This window comes from Ambystoma mexicanum, chromosome 1p (genome assembly GCF_040938575.1).
Source record: "Ambystoma mexicanum isolate Mex_15411 chromosome 1p, UKY_AmexF1_1, whole genome shotgun sequence".
Lineage (NCBI taxonomy): Eukaryota > Metazoa > Chordata > Amphibia > Caudata > Ambystomatidae > Ambystoma > Ambystoma mexicanum.
Genome location: NC_090921.1, coordinates 276,812,680 through 276,829,099, shown reverse-complemented (window position 1 = coordinate 276,829,099; position 16,420 = coordinate 276,812,680). Strand labels below are relative to the sequence as shown.

At 45.6% G+C, this 16,420-nt stretch overlaps 1 protein-coding gene and 1 long non-coding RNA gene across 4 annotated transcripts in view; one reads left to right on the top strand and one right to left on the bottom strand.

The window, feature by feature from the left end:
* LOC138568935 (uncharacterized) overlaps positions 1-16,420 on the top strand; it is a 352,395-nt gene that overhangs the window by 219,021 nt on the left and 116,954 nt on the right. The gene's annotated exons all lie outside the window — the stretch shown is intronic.
* LOC138568884 (CTD small phosphatase-like protein 3) overlaps positions 1-16,420 on the bottom strand; it is a 668,014-nt gene that overhangs the window by 573,831 nt on the left and 77,763 nt on the right. The window contains exon 1 of one of the 3 annotated variants that reach the window (XM_069646692.1): positions 7,936-8,028. The exons of the other annotated variants lie outside the window; for them this stretch is intronic. The gene's annotated coding sequence lies outside the window, so the exon portion shown is untranslated. Of the gene's footprint in view, positions 1-7,935; positions 8,029-16,420 lie in introns of those variants that run through there. 3 annotated transcript variants of the gene reach the window in all.

Genomic DNA, 16,420 nt, shown 5'->3' with positions numbered 1-16,420 from the left:
AGTCTTCTGAGATGAAATGCCTTACTTGGAGTTGTAAATGCATTACTAGTGTAATACAAATGTCTTAACCAGGTCTGTCTTAAGCCACTCGATTTATAAGCACTATGCGTGTCCTTCCTTATTTTATTTTATCATTTATTTATGCATTTATAAGTCCCCCGAAAGCCCGCAGGCACCAGAGCGCATTGAAGTCCTGTTAAAAACAAGCATTGCCAAAGCCAACAGTTTTGGCTCATGTATACGTTTTGGGCATTTGCCAGGTACTGCTATGAGATGGCCAGGTACTCACACCATATGCTACCCTCGACAGCCAGTTAATACCACCACAGCAGTGTCTGGCAAGTGCCTTTCCAATGCCTACACAAAAGAACAACCTGTTGGCATTGCCAATGCAAGCTTTTAAGTCTGGTCACCCCAATTGTGGGGCAGCACTAAAACCTCATTTAGCGAACACTCAAATTGTCGAAATAAAATTTTGAAAAAGCATAAAACGCGTTAACCTGCTTTTCGTGCCCCTTCAAGCAGAACACGGTCATATATGCCAATTTCTTTATTTTTCTTAAGAACGTTGCTTGCCGCTTACAAAGCGGGTTTCCCAAAACGCACGGGGTTACACAGGCATAGAAACCTCGTGTCCGTGCACCCCCCAACGTCCATAGGAGAGTAACTTCTTGCAGAGTAGTATAGCACGTCATGCAAGGGAATCCTAATCCTGTTGGAGAAGAATGCTTCTGTGCACAGTTATATGGCGTCTCATGCAGGAGAACCTTGCCTCTGCGCACTCCACAATTACACAACTATTACCCCATGCAGGGGAATCCCAATACTGTGCACTGCCCAATTACACAGCTATGTGACCCCATGCAGGAGAACACTGCCTCTGCACTCTCCCCAATTACACAGCTATGTGACCCCATGCAGGAGAACACTGCCTCTGCACTCTCCCCAATTACACAGCTATGTGACCCCATGCAGGAGAACACTGCCTCTGCACTCTCCCCAATTACACAGCTATATGACCCCATGCAGGAGAACACTGCCTCTTCACTTTCACCAATTACAAAGCTACATTACCCCATGCAGGGGAAGCCTGCATCTGCGTACTCCCAACTTACGCTTCTATATTTCCTCATTCAGGAAACCCAGCCCCTCCACACTCCCACAGTTAAGTGCCATAGGACCATATGAGGGAAGAACACTGCTACTGTGCACTCCCAAGTTAAGCAGCAATATGTCACCCAAGGCAGGGGGCCCCTGCGTCTGTGTGCTCCCACATTGTACAATTATATGGCACCTCAGGAAGGCAAGCCCTGCTCTGGGCCTGACCTGCAGTCATGTAAAACCTGCCTTTGTACACTCCCACATGGCTAATGATGTCGCACACGTCAACGTAGGAGAGTGTCTTATTCATGTCCTCTACAGAGGTAGAGCAGAGCTGGGGACTCCCCACGCGGGGCGAGGTGACAGTCTGGCGAGATAAGATCATCGCCCCGGGCTAGGCAGGACTGCTGTGCACCAAGAGCGTTAGGTCCGCGATAGTATAGGTGATCTTCCCACGCACCCACCCACCCACCCACCTCCCTCCCTGCCTCCCAAGGTGCTATGGCCGTCCAGTATCCGCCCTCTGTGGCCACCGGACCCGCGATGCCTAGTAACACCACCCCACGGTTAGCGAGCTCCCATTTGCTGGGGCCAGTGGGGCGAATACAGAAGCAGAGGTGGGAAGAGGGGAGGACACATTCGCGACCAGGAAGGGGGGGGGGCAGGTAGGCCCACAAATATTGAAGCCGCTGGGCACAGCCACCATTTTGGAGGCAGGTGAAAGCAGGTGCACCACAATTCTATTACATGCAGTGCATATATGGCCATGCTTTATGCCCCACTCTGCCCCCAAATTACATCGTTGTATATGGCAATACAGGAGGACCCTGTTTTGCGCAACCTCGAAATATGCAATTATATTACATGCACCCTGGTCTAAAAGGATGACTTTAGAGACCATCCTGGGGTCACCTGATGATCCTCGAACTACACTAGAAGTCATTCCCACATCATCAGACGTCATCACCCCGTTAAAGCCGTCAGCAAATGTCTCAGAATGGTGGGAGATGATTTGGGGGATGAGCTTAATGAATGTGCCAACATTATCCCTATTTTAGAAAACTTTGTTCCTGATAGGATGACATGCTGATCACTTCAAGAGATTTGACGTTTGTCCCTGATGATTTGGGATGACCTGCTGATTACCAGAGCATCGCCATGAAACATATTTGTTCTTGATGATTTGGGGATGACTTACTGATTACTTCAGAATATCAGAGTTTGTAGGATGATATGCAGACTCTTACAGATTGTCATTCCGCTTTTGCTTAGTTGCACTTATGCTAAATGGCCCCCTACTGTGGCAAGATTAAATCTTGAGACTATGTTGGGCCAAAGTGGAAGCCAGAGGATGCAGGCTGGATTTGAAGCCGTCATGTGATAGTAGCCGTGGATTCTCACGGGTGCATGCTATGTCTAAGCATAGCATGCACCCGTGAGAATCCTTTGCCATCACAGTCAAAAGGCGGCCCCCAGCACCCACAATCCCCAATGTGGAATGGGTAAAGCTTGAGACTATATTGGGCCAAAGTAGAAGCCAGAGGCCCAAACATAGCATGCACCGCCTGGGTGAGAATCCTTTGCCATCACAGTCAAAAATCAGGAACATTGCACCCTCACAATCAATACATTTCCATAGTGACTGCACTAATATATGCCAGTATTCACATGTACGCCTTCACAGTATTCAGGTTTGCTTTGCGCATAATCCAATAAACAACCAAAAGGACCTCCAGGATAAAAAAAAACAAAACAAAAAACATAGGATCCAAAAAAGCAAAAGCAATAAGCAAAAGGAACCACAAAGCCCCATCAACTGAGGTCTCAGCTACCCACAATCTACCAAATGCAAGCAACAACAAACCACAAACAGCAAAGTCTAAACCCAAAAGACCAGGAAAAACACCAATCGAAATAGGACACTCAAAGAAACACAACCACATATCTGGCTTCTTTGTCCTTCTTGTGGCGAGGCATGAACAGCCAACAGAAATAATAAGAAAAGGCACGGACCAGCATGATAGAACTCCAACATAGTATTCCTCCTGATCTACAGACCACCTTCTTACAACCCCAACTTTGCAACAAAACTAAAACTAGCGGACGAGGCCGCCATGCTATCAGCCAACCACGACAACCTAGTCCTACTGGGAGACTTCAACATATGGTTCAAAAAAGAAAACGTGTACACAGCAAATTCACTCTGCGCCCTCCTGGAAACCTTGCAGTTCAAGCAAATAGTAAATGGATCCAGCCACAATGCTGGAAACACCCTGGGTGCAATTTCTTGCAGGGAAGAACTATGCGCATCGGCGCCGCCTACACCAATGGTGTGGAATGATGAATACCATTCTACATCACCCCCCAAACCGGTCTACTGGCCGGGAAGGAACTACTCCATACCAGCAAGAAAAGAAACGGTGAGAACTTGGACCTAGAGGCCCTAACAAACCTTCTAGATGCAACCATCCCAAGTGAAAGAGATCCCACAGATCCAAACATTGATACAACAGAAGACACACTCCACAATTGGATCACCAATGCCCTTGACCAATTAGCACCAGCTAAAACATTAAAAAAAAAACTGGCAGCAAAATGGTTCACAACTCAAAAAAACTATCGCAAAATATAAACAAAATGGAGAGAACAATACACCACAAACGACACAATAAAATACCAAAGATAACTCAAACTGTACTAAGCAACAGTCCTCAAAGCAAAAAAAATCCACAGAAAGAAAAACCCTCTTCCTACAAAAATGACATCACCCCTACACAAACACTTTGTGACAAAATCACCTACCACCTGAGAGCAAAAATAGACAATACAGGAGACCATCAACCTAGCCGGGGCAAATACAACCACTGGACCACAAACACCAGACGAAACACATTACAGCAAAACTCATCTGCCTAGAACCAATCACAGAGGAAATGTTTGCCACACTGATCAAGGACACCAACCTTGCAGGATCTCCAAGGGACCCCTGCTCTCTGGACTTCTTCCAAGGAGTCCTCAACCACAGAACCCCAGAAACACGCTTCCGGAACCTAATGAATCTATCACTCAAAAGAGGAATAGTACCGCTATCCTTCAAAATCGGCATACATCAAACCACTGATAAAAAATTCTCAGAAAGCGCAGGAAACCCAAGCAACTACAGACCGATATCCAACCTGCCCTACCCAGCGAAGATCCTGGAGAACCAGGTCTACAAAATCCATCAAACAAGTTGAAACAAACAGAATACTCGACTGATCACAAGTTGGCTTCAGACCAATGAGTAGCAGAATCAGCAAGTCATCAATATAGGACGACCTGAAAATAAATGCAGACAACACCTAATCGGCCCTCCTTCTATTGGACATTTCAGCGGCTTTTGGCACAATCAGTCACGCAACACGAATGAAAAGAGTGATGCGCACTTAGAGAGAGAGTACCAGAAGAGTACGGACTGCTCTCCTGCTCAGCACGCTGAATCGCCCTACGGACTTGCTCTTTTCATCTGCAACTTTCATCAAGCCATCCTTCAGACCAGCCTGGGTATACCATCGCCTGCAATTGACTTCAGCTCCTAATGTAAAGCTAACTGTAATGTTAGCTAACACGCTAACTCTATATTCTTCTATTCTGTCCTTGTAGCCACGGCTACTATCACGTGACAGCTTCAAATCCAGCCTGCACGCGCACCAGCGTGCACGTACCTAGCGAGAGTCCAAAAGAGTACCAACTGCGGACCGCTGAGCCGCAGTGCAGTGGTCTAGTACTCCTAATCTGGTTCTGCATAATCTCAATTTGGCTCCGCGACTGTCATCTCCCTTTCCCATAATTCTTTTGCTAAACCATTGCAGCTACTGATCCTTGATTCCGTGCGCCGTAACCCACTTTCTTTACTGCCTCTTTGTACGCCCTCTTAACAGGGCAACAGGGAAAACCAGGACCCACAGCAGCACCTGAACCACGACTCCGTCTCATTTTAGTTCTTGTGCTGCTTTTTGCACACTCATTCTGCATCGCGACTCCACCCATGTGACTCCGGCTGTGTGAGTTACCTCCCACTCGCAGAAAAACTCAGGGTGCAAACCACAGTACTGCCCCAGAACATACCTTACCTCAGTTCAGCATGGCAACATACCGGCTGACCTCAGGGATGCCTCATCAGACTGCGCTCCCCCAACAAAATATCCTCTCTAAAACCATTGCGCAGGCCTCTCCTGCGTGACCCCCCCAAATGTGGCTCGAAATCATTTCCTTACACCTACCGATGATATAGCTGGCATCCCAGTCACAACCACCCACGCCCAAGGCCTTAAACAACCAGACTTGGGCACTTGTGCAGCAAACACTCCACTGAATATTGATAGTGACGCTAACCCTATACTATCGGATAAAACAATGGAGCAATGCGCCTCCCCCATGGCCCCTCACAGTGACATGGAATCCTTTCATGCTCCAACCTTCATGACAGTGTCAACACTGCTCCCCTGCACTGCTGTCACCGTTCATACAATGGACCTTTCATCCATTCCACACCTATACTCGCAGGTTGTACAACAGCACCCGTTTCCAAACTCATCACAACCCCTCCCAACACCAGCAAGCACATTGACATGCCCCCCTGCAATCACTTTTCCGGATTTTACACAACTGTCTCAATCTAACCAAACTCATCTAAACGCCGATCAGCGCCCTCCTCAGATGAAACCCCCAACCAGACTCCACTTCCCCAGTCCTTTTCTCGAATGACCGTCCAAGTCACAATATATCTTCTGCAGATCTGGAATCATACATGGTCACCTCCTTTACTAAACCCACCCCACAACCTTCGGCTCCCCTTTAACAGAAAATACTGCATTGGACTCCGCTCTCACAGCCATCAATGCAAGCATATTCATTCTGACAAGACTGTTTGAAATCCTAGATCAGAAAGCTGCAGCTCAGTTCAGCTCTCTAGATGTCCTCAGTAATAAAATGGATTGGCTAGTTTGGAATCTACCCAATCTCCTTGAAGCTGCTCATAGCAATTTACAACCAAACACATCTGAGCCAGCAAAGACACCTCGGGTGATGCCACAGCCCAGGACGGATAGCTTGACGAACGCCTCAGCTCCTCCTTCTGACTCCATCATCATTGTAAATACCTTTGCCTCTCTCCCATCTAAACCCTTAGAGGACACCATCACACCCGTGGACCTGCTCCAAGTCACCAACTCAGAGCGCCCACGGTACGATGTCTTCTGCCCTGGTGCCCAAGGAAAAAGAAGAAAAAGAAAAAAGTAACAGGAAGCGTACCTCCCTGATCTGCGCTGACTCAACCAACAAAAAGTGGGGAAACATTTTTCAAAAATATGCCCACACCATCAAAACAAACAAAAAAAAAATCTAAACAAAATAATCATTCATAGCAAACATCTCCAACTCAGCTTGCCTGTGGCTCCTCAGGAGGCATCTATTCCAGAAAGTTATGTCCCGACAACTGATGGCTCTGGTCAACCCTCCTGAGGCGTTTGTGGCTCCACCCAAAGGTAAGACAGTTAATGAAGCTGGTAATGTTACATCTGCTAATGCGTCTCTATCCATCAATCCTATTGAAAATGTCCACCAAATGATCGATGATCTCATGAACTTAGTGTACGCTAACAATGCAATTTCAATAACAGAAATGGTGCATCACAGCCTTCATGATCACCCCCCAAGGTCTGACAACACAAAACCAACTTTGAGTATCTTTTGACCCTGCGATGTTCCAAACGCTTGACCAAAAACGCACCAACTTAATGGTGGCCTGTGCCCTACCTAAGGAACAACCTGGTCCTCGTGCCCCTTCAAAGTACCATGAAAACTGCTGCGTTAATGCGGACTCGTCCCAACAATCTCATACCTCATCAGTTACCAAAGAGATTCCACCAGAGCCACAAATTGCAGAACGTCTCTTGCTAGACACAGAAACAATATAAATCACCAGGCTCGACAGATAGATCCATTCCCCAACAGGTCCACTTTACTTACAATCTTTAACACCATCCCAGCCCTTCAATACATTAGATCTGCTGATCTAGAGCACGCGAGATATCCCACACCAGCCAATCAGGATATCGTAGAAATCAGCATTCCTTCTGCAATTGTTAGAAATTTAGTATTGTAAGAAAGGCAAGCACTACAGTAAAAAAGGTTTACTCCTAGAAGCTCAAATCCCCCCTCCCACCCCCACCACAATGGCAGGTTCCGACACTGTCGCGACCACAATGGCCTCTAGACAAAAACTATCGAACAAGCATTCCGGAACAAACATATTGCAATTGCGTAAGGACTCCTCAACTGGTCCAGCAACCAACAATACCCCCACCTCCTCCCAAATCTAAATGGTCTTGGATTACTCAAGCAAATGTTAATTCCGCCAATTCAGCCTCCCATTAGCTCAGCCCCCTATCCATAAAGCATGCCTGTTCTATGAGCTCCTGGAACATGAGGGGCTTTTTGCACTCATTGAAAATGCCTCCTGCTCTACACGCAAGCGATCTAGTACTCTTCCAAGAGACCTGAAGGATGACCACACCTATATGACCCGATCACCAAATTGCTGTGATTGTAGCAACCAAAGCAGCCAGATGCTGACCAGTGGCAGGCCTCCTAATAGCCGCCAGGAACGACTCCCAACTTCACCTCGAACCATGGCACTCTCCGAATCCAGGGTATCCAACCAGTTAAAATATCAACCACCAATCATCATCACCCACTACATCCCGCAACAGTTCTAATAAATATTTACTGGAACCCTCCATCACCCAATGAAGCTCATTTTATGGAACACATAGAAATAATTACAGACCTTACCTTACTTAACAACTCGGTCCAGACCATAATTATCGCAGGTGCCTTTAACATGAACTGTCTTCCGTCACCTAACAAGAAAGGACACACCAGAGCCGAAAAATGAATAACCCTAATGAAAATTAGAAATGTTATTATGTTGAATGGTTCATGTGCAGAGGATTGCCCTCCCGCTCACACATGGTCTAGAGGAATGAGTACATTTGTTCTGGACTACGTTTACATTTCGGCAAAGGCAAACAAAAACATAGCCTCATTTTGTGTTTCAACAAATGATGCTAGCGATCACAAAATCCTTGAAACCCAATGGATCCCACATGTAGTGACAGACACTCAGTACTTCACTCCAACCCTGGAACTTTAACAGTCTAAATCGACTTTGCTGCACTCCCCCACTCATAGTCGACCTAAACCAAAGGATGATTAGGGCAAAGTCTTTGCAGAAAGACACTGACCAACTATTTTACACTGATCACATTCAACTAATCACACAATCAATTCAACACACCTCGCAACCCACATTCAAACACAAGTATAGATTCCGTGCCCAGATTGATGACCTCAAGAGGGAACTACGACGAGCAATGCGCTCCCTCTCAGGCACCTCAGTACAGAGAGAGACTCAAATATAAGAATAAAATTAAACAAATTCTACTTGTACAAAGACATGATGAAGCTGACAAAATGCTTAAAGTGCTCATGAACAAATCTGCAGGTGACATATGGCACATGATAAACAAGGCACCCAACAATGCTCAAAAAACCATCCTATTGAATACAGTAAGCAAAACTAAACGGGAGGAGCATTTCCAAATCTTGCTTAACATGTGCTCCAGTCCCACCTCTCCTCCCCAGCATCCGCGATCTGACTAGTTTTGCATTTGACACACTAGACATATTAATCGTAATAAAAAAGCTAAATGTCTAGAGCACCAGGACCTGACACTCTTACCAATGCCATTCTAAAAGCACACCTTGAAGCCTAGGATACAACCTTTGAATCAATATTCCAAAAAGTAATCCGCACCGGCAGATTTCCCCTGTCTAGGCAAGAAGCAATTATTTATCCCCATATTCAAGAAAGGTGACAGGAATGAGCCAAACTACAGACCAATCACACTTCTAGACATCCCGGGTAAAATTCTAGCACCCCTAATACTGCGTGACCTCCTACAATGGTTGAATGCCACCAAGCAACTCGATATACATCAGTAAGGTTTCGTTGCAGGCATTGGCACAGCCCTAAATCTACTCAATCTTAACCATCAAAAAACAAGCAATTCATTAGCCTTAATTGATTTTAAACAGTCCTTTGATGCTGTCCCTTGGAAAAATATATGGTAAAAAACGCAAGTTGCCCTTCCTACATCATATTTTTAATTAATTTATTTTATTCCAACACCTCTATTAGAATCAAACTCACTAACGATGGACTCTGATCAAGCCCCAGCCGGACAAACAGGTCTTAAGCAAGGATGCCCACTGGCATCAATCCTTTTTAAAAATGTTTTATCAACGAGATTCATGAGATTTTTAAGGCTGTCCGTTTCCGCCGCGCTTAGGTCAAATGGATATACCATACCTGCTCTATGTGGACGATTAGTGATTCTAGACAGTACCCCCACTGGGCTCCAAAGGAAATTAACAGCCCTCTTTAATTATGCTCAACTCAATCTTACAATAAACACTAACAAGTCTAATGTTCTTCTCTTCCATCATCACCCACCAAAAGCAGGCTTTAAATTTAACTGGCTCCTCTCAAATGCCTCGCTCCAACAAATCTATCAATATAAATACTTCAGGGTGAATACGAACTCTCATCCCAACGAGCAACCGTACAAATCCGAACTTGCAACCAGAATGAAACTCCTAGCAACACAGGGAAAAGCGTTACATCAACAATATGGCCAATTTAATTATCACCAGTAATACTTTTCTACAAACGAAGTGATACCGATAATCACTTACAGAAGCCAGACCAAAGCCACCCCTGAAGCAACAAGATGGGACATTTCAGAAGGCATATTCCGGAAAACTATCCTCCCACTGCCGCAAAATACCCCGATCTCTATCAGAGTCGAGCTAGTCTCACCTCGCTCCTAACAACTGACGTTTTCAATGCTTGCGACATACAGAAAATGCCTCATAGCCTACAGCACAAATCACAATCTGTTCCCAGTTCTCAAAATTCTAGAATCCACATGGCCGGGCCCTTTAAATACCTGCAAAAAAATAATGTCTTTAATTGTTACAAAATGCTGATATCCCGCTAGAATTATTACTAGAAAACCTGGAGAAAGCAAAAACTAAACTCCGGGGCTGGGACTGGATAACCAACTGACCTTACCACATTCCCTGATCGGATTTACACAGACAAAATTTTACGATTCCACTTAAATCTATGCTTGACTAACGTCAAAATAGCACCATACAACAGATCACTGAATCTTGATTTAGTTTGTAGATTCTACGAAGTTCAAGCATGCAATGAGACAATGGAACATCTAATAACCGAGTGCCCTGCTCTTGAAAAAGCAACACTTTCATTAAACACATGACTCTTAACAAAAGAACAGTTAAGAAACACTGTGTTCAATGCTACCAAAACACCAATGAACATTGCCACGGTACAATTCATAAAAGCCCTAAATCTTGCTCAAATAAACAAAGAGCAAGATCCCCTCAGTGGATGAGTATCCATGCATCATCAATATGAATTTAGATTGAACGATCCAAGCTCCATTTTTTTAACCATCATTAACAACTTCTAGTAACTGACTCAATCGACCCGTGCCAATATTGGTTTTCCTAATTGCTGAGCATTTTTAAAGAAATTGACTGCATGCAAGATCTGCATAGAAACAATGATCATAATTTTCATTATTGGGTTATATTCGATTTTGAGGATATGTTAACATAACATGTACTGTATAGTAAAGATCGTAAATTTCATTCCTGGGTGGTAGGGAGTTTTAAGAAAATGTTTTTAACACCAATTATAACCAGAGCTCTAGGTAGATCAATGGATTTTATGAACTGACAAGTTTTCGTCGCTCTCCTACTGTTATCCCCGTTTTTTAGATAGCCTAAATTTTCAGTTTTAACACTTGCACTACAGCACTTTAAGATATATCCACGAATTACAACTGGAGTTCTATGATGACTATGTATTGTATGAAAGGAGATGATTTGTTATGATAACTTATGGATTTCATGAACAGAGATGATTTGCTTTTGTTTTTATCATCTTTGTTAAATAGCACAAATCTTTAGTTCAATTATTTGCACTACAGCACTTTAAGATAGATGTAAGAAGTAATGCACTGACAATATTGAAGTTTAACAGATCTCTGCTGATGTATTTATTTCATTGTGCTCTGTAAATTTCAACCATTTCTGTTACAACCATCACTGTACTCATTGAAAAAGTTGATCAACTGAAACAATGTTTCATTTAAAAAAATAAAAAATACTATGGAATGTGACAGAAATCCGCCCTAAAGTGGTATACCTTCTGCCTAACAAACCGAACCAAAAGAACCTACCTACCACCATTCAAACACCAAAAATATATCATGCACCCCACAGGGTTCCAGCCTCTCCCCTCTACTTTTCAACATCTACATGTACCCATGATGACAATCATTTGATATCACAGATTTACCGACTACAATTACGTATATGACAACTGATTTTGAAAATAAATAGAACACAGAAATAAAATAACATCCCTCAACAACTGCCTCACAGACATATACAACTGGATGACAATGAACAACCTCAAACGGAACCAACAGAGGGAACCTACAATTGGGCTGGCCAATCAGTATGGGAACGCAACCAGAGACTACCAATGTAGTAAACAATCTAGGAATACTCATGGACAACGGACTATCACAGGAACCGCAATCACCAAAAAATGCTTCCTCCAACTATTCAGAGGATTACTCAACACCTCTACTTCTCCCACAGAACCCTCACAAATCACATCCTCGATACTCACAAGAATTACCTACGCAAACAGCCTCTACCTACGAACGCCATTAAGACTCACCATGAAACCCCAAATGGTGTTAAATACAACAGCCAGGATCCCACTAAGACTAACCCAAAATACTACACCACTCCAGTACTGAAAAGTGTACACTGGTTACCAGTAAGAGTGCATCAAATTCAAATCACTCTGCATCGTCCACAAAGCTGTGCACAGACAAGTAAAAGGAGCGGAATTCCTCCGAGACAAGATTAGCCGGTATCGCCCAGGAAGGGACCCAAGATCCAGCAACAATCTACAAATAGAGGCAAAACATAATGAAAAAAGGAATCAGCAGAACAGCGGTCTCGCGTCTAATTGCTAACAGCTGGAACAACATGCCCAATGTAATTAAAACCACATCACCTTCAGGAAACCGCTCAACACCTGGCTATCCAGCAGCCAATGACAACCTAGAAGGGACACCAGCAACAACACCACCGCAGACAAACAACTAGAGAGAAGACGAGAGGGGCCAAAGAAACACAAAGAAGAACCTGGCTAGATACTGCCAAGCGGCATCCAAAGGGCGACTTTACTAACCCTCTTCCCTTTCTGCTCCTCCTACATAACTGACGACTCTACACCAGATCTGGGACTAGCCACACTCAAAGATACAGAGAACCATTACTATGCCAACATCCTGAGTGAACCACCCACATAGCCCAATAGCATTAAAATGCAACAACACACCAAGATGCTGGACTACCTTACAGCTACGACCACCTGTGATTCTGAATTCCTTATGGACACTATCTAATCAGTGAACACGACCAACCCATCATAACCAAAACACTAACACCAACACAATGTTTGATACCAGAGGCATGGAATCTTACCCATACTAGGTGGGTGGTACAGGATGTCTTGGTTTATCTACATGGGTCTAGGGAGAGCCGCACATGTTTGTTCTGGCTTGTAACAAGGGCTCAATTGCAGAGATGATGGGTCGGGGAAAGCCTTAGGCTGGTTGAGCCCGCCCAGAGGGGGGGTGGGAGGATGATGGGGATTTGGGGGGATCCCAAAGGCAGCCACATTAGTGCGGCCCGGACGGTAAAACAACCATGGGAAAGAGGGAAGTGCTTCGGGTGACCGCCCCAAATGTCGGGGCGTTTAATTCCCCGGTTAAGAAAAGGAAGGTGGAATAGTACTTGGGGCGGGGGAAGTTGTGGGAATTGTAGTCCTCCAAGAGACACACATTCGCAGGTGAGACAGGCATACAAGTCAAGGGATACCGCCATCTGTCCCAATCCAACGCCCCTGGGAAGATGGGGGCGTGGGGGATATTAATTGCTATTTGGGACATCCCATGCTTCAAGGACATAGCTACAGAGGGGGACACAGAGGGTAGGTATCTGGCAGCTTCTTTCCAATGGGAGAGGGGGACATATACAGTGGCAGCAATCTACACCCTCAATACGGGGCAAGATGGGTTCTTACGGACGACACTGACCAAATTTGGAGACTTTTGCAAAAGGGCAGATCATATTGGTAGACTACTTTAATCTGGCCTCGGATCCAAGAGAAGACAGGAGTGCAAGTGCGTTCCACAACCAGGTGGCTCCATCTACCTGCTTGAACAAACATATGGCCCAATTGGAGTTGATAGATAGCTGGAGGGAACTGGGGATGGGGCGGGGGGCTACACATTTTATTCCCATGTTCATAGATCGTTCTCAAGGATAGATTACTCCTTGATTTCGAGGTCACTATTGGGTAGGGTCGCAGGGTAGAGCTAGGAGTGATCGCCCGGTCAGACCATGCACCCATTGCAATTACTTTAAATATGGGGCAGAACGAACCAGGCCTATGGCGGTGGAAGTTCCCTAGCCACATCCTTAAGGGTGGAGTCTTATATGAGGACATATAGAATAAAATCTTGGATTACCTTGCACTTAACGCAATAGAGGGTGTATGGGACACGGTGGTGTGGGATGCGTTTAAAGCTACATTAGGGAGGGAGCTCCTTGTGATGAAGTGCCAGAGGGACAAACAACTAGGTCTCTTACAGGAGGAATTGGAAGCTAGACAAACAAATAATGGCACACATGGGAAATAACGCTGGGAGTACGTTGCAAAGGGAATATCGGCTCATTAGGGGGAAATTAGATCTTTTGCAGACTAGAGCTGCAGAGCGTTCATTGCTCTACCTCCAACCGAGGTATTATATCAAAGCCAATAAGGCGTATCTCCTGTCAGCGAGGTTGATTAAGAAAAAAGAAGCATCAAGGACAATCCTTAAAAGAAGGTGGGGGGCAAGATAGCACAGCTCTACCTGACATAATTTCGGTCTTCACATAATCAGGTATTCTACCCATCAGATTTCCCCCGAGGAGGGAGCCCAAAGAGAATACCTGTGCCAGTGCCCTCTCCCCAAGATCACTCCTCAAGAACGCGAAGAACTTGAAGACATTACTCTTGAAGGAAGGGCGGCTAAAGCTGCCTATGCTAGCGTTGGATGCTGAGAAGGCATTCGACCGGGTCGAATGGCCATTCCTCTTGCATACCATGGAGGTTACAGGATTTGGTTCTCAATTATTTTCAATGGTAAGAGCCAACTACCGAACTCCCTCCTTGCGCCATCAACAGGCAACTTTCCCAGAGGATCACAGTCTCACGAGGCACTAAGCAGGGTTGACAGCTCTCCCCGGTCTTATGCACCATCCACCTGGAGACGCTCTTGGCCAGCATTATGCCTCCCCAGATATTAGGGGGATTCCCTTTGGGGGTGAGGAGCATAGTTGCAGCATTTGCTGATCACATGCTCCTGTTGATCAGAGAACAAGAAACCTAATTTGCAGGGATCTTACAGGAACTTCTTCTATTTGGGGAGGTGGCAGGTTTAAAAATAAATGCCCACAAGTCCAGAGTTATTAAACGTGACCGCCCCATGAGAAAAGGTTCAGGAATTGCGTTATAGTACCATATAGATGGGCAGAAACCGGCATTAGATATTTGGGGGTAAAGATTACTAGTTCTCTGGTATGCTCTTTACTGTGCTAACTACCCACGTTTAGCGGAAATGCTGCCCCGGCTGCTGGCTGAATGGGTGCCCTTCTCATTATCCTTTATGGGGAGGATACATGCCCTTAAAATGGGAGATTTTTGCCAACATTCCTATACTATTTCACGGCCTCTTTCAGTGAGGGTTCCCAAAGGTTTCTTCAGGACCATTCAAAAACATGTGGGATCATTTATTTGGAATCGCAAGAGAACCGGGGTAGCTATGCAGATGCTAATGTCTCAGAGAAGCAAGGGAGGGCTGTGTGTGCCAAACCTCTGCCTCCATCTCCTTCAGCCCAAATCCGAATGAGCCGGGATTGGTTCAGGGGCAACTGCTGAGTGGTAGAGTACTTGTCCAAATACACATTCTGTGCTGTGTGTGTCTGGATAGAGAAGAATGGCCTGAATGCACTGTGCGCCTTATTGGCCGACTTGACTGCCTGAATGCCCTTCTGAGTGATTGGTTGCCTGAATGTGACCCAGCAGAGTGAATGGGAGATTAACAGTATATCTGGGGGCCTCTCACTGCTAGAAATCGTTCAGAAGCTGAAGTAGATACTTGATGCTTACTCTCGAAGCCGAGCCGGAAGAAGGTGAACCGCCGTTCCCTTCCGTGTAATTTGAAAGCTGCTGTGCCTTCAAGAACTGATCCAAGAGAGGACCTGGTAAGGAGACCTCTCCCCGAGCTACGAGGGACCATGTGCACCAGCTGATCTTTGCAAAAGCTCCCTGGTAGACAGACCTATGAAAGGCTGCCGATCGGAGACTGGGACTGCTGCAGAATCACGAAGAGAAGCACCAGACAGCTGTTCACTGTCGATGACTGCTGTCGCCGACCGGAGCCGCCTTGCTCCTATTGCCCAAGAACATTTCATCATCATCGGCGAGCGTCCTGCCGGCGAAAGTCAAGGCTGTCAACGACCGAGGAGAATCCGCCGGTGGGTTTCCCGCCACCCGAAGACCTCAGACGCTGACGAAGCTTCTGAAGCCAGCCTTGGTCACGTCCCTCCCATTCAGAGACACCGACGACTCGACGCCGTTGCTGGGCCAAAGTTCTTCACTAACTCTTTGCAGCAACAAACCACCCTCGTCGAGGTACACCGCATGCCTCCCCTGTTGCAGGACGTTTTCGATCACTCGTCAACAAGCACCGCAAAAACCAAAGCTGCTGCCTCAACGAGAATGTTCATCCTTTCTACCTATCGGAAGTTTGACGACCCGTGGCTCCTGCTTGAAAGGGAGTGCACTCAAGAAGGGCTGGTCGATTCCCTGACAAAGAACTCTACAACACAAGGTACATTGTGGTTGCAGAACTAAAGAAGAAGGATAGACTCTAACAGACAATATCTGGACTGGGCTTGTAGTGCATCTTCATTTACAAAACTGTGCCCGACAGTAGGGGCTTAGTATTCTGCCAATTGTCTAAGCAGTTTGTCTTCCTCCTAAGTCTAT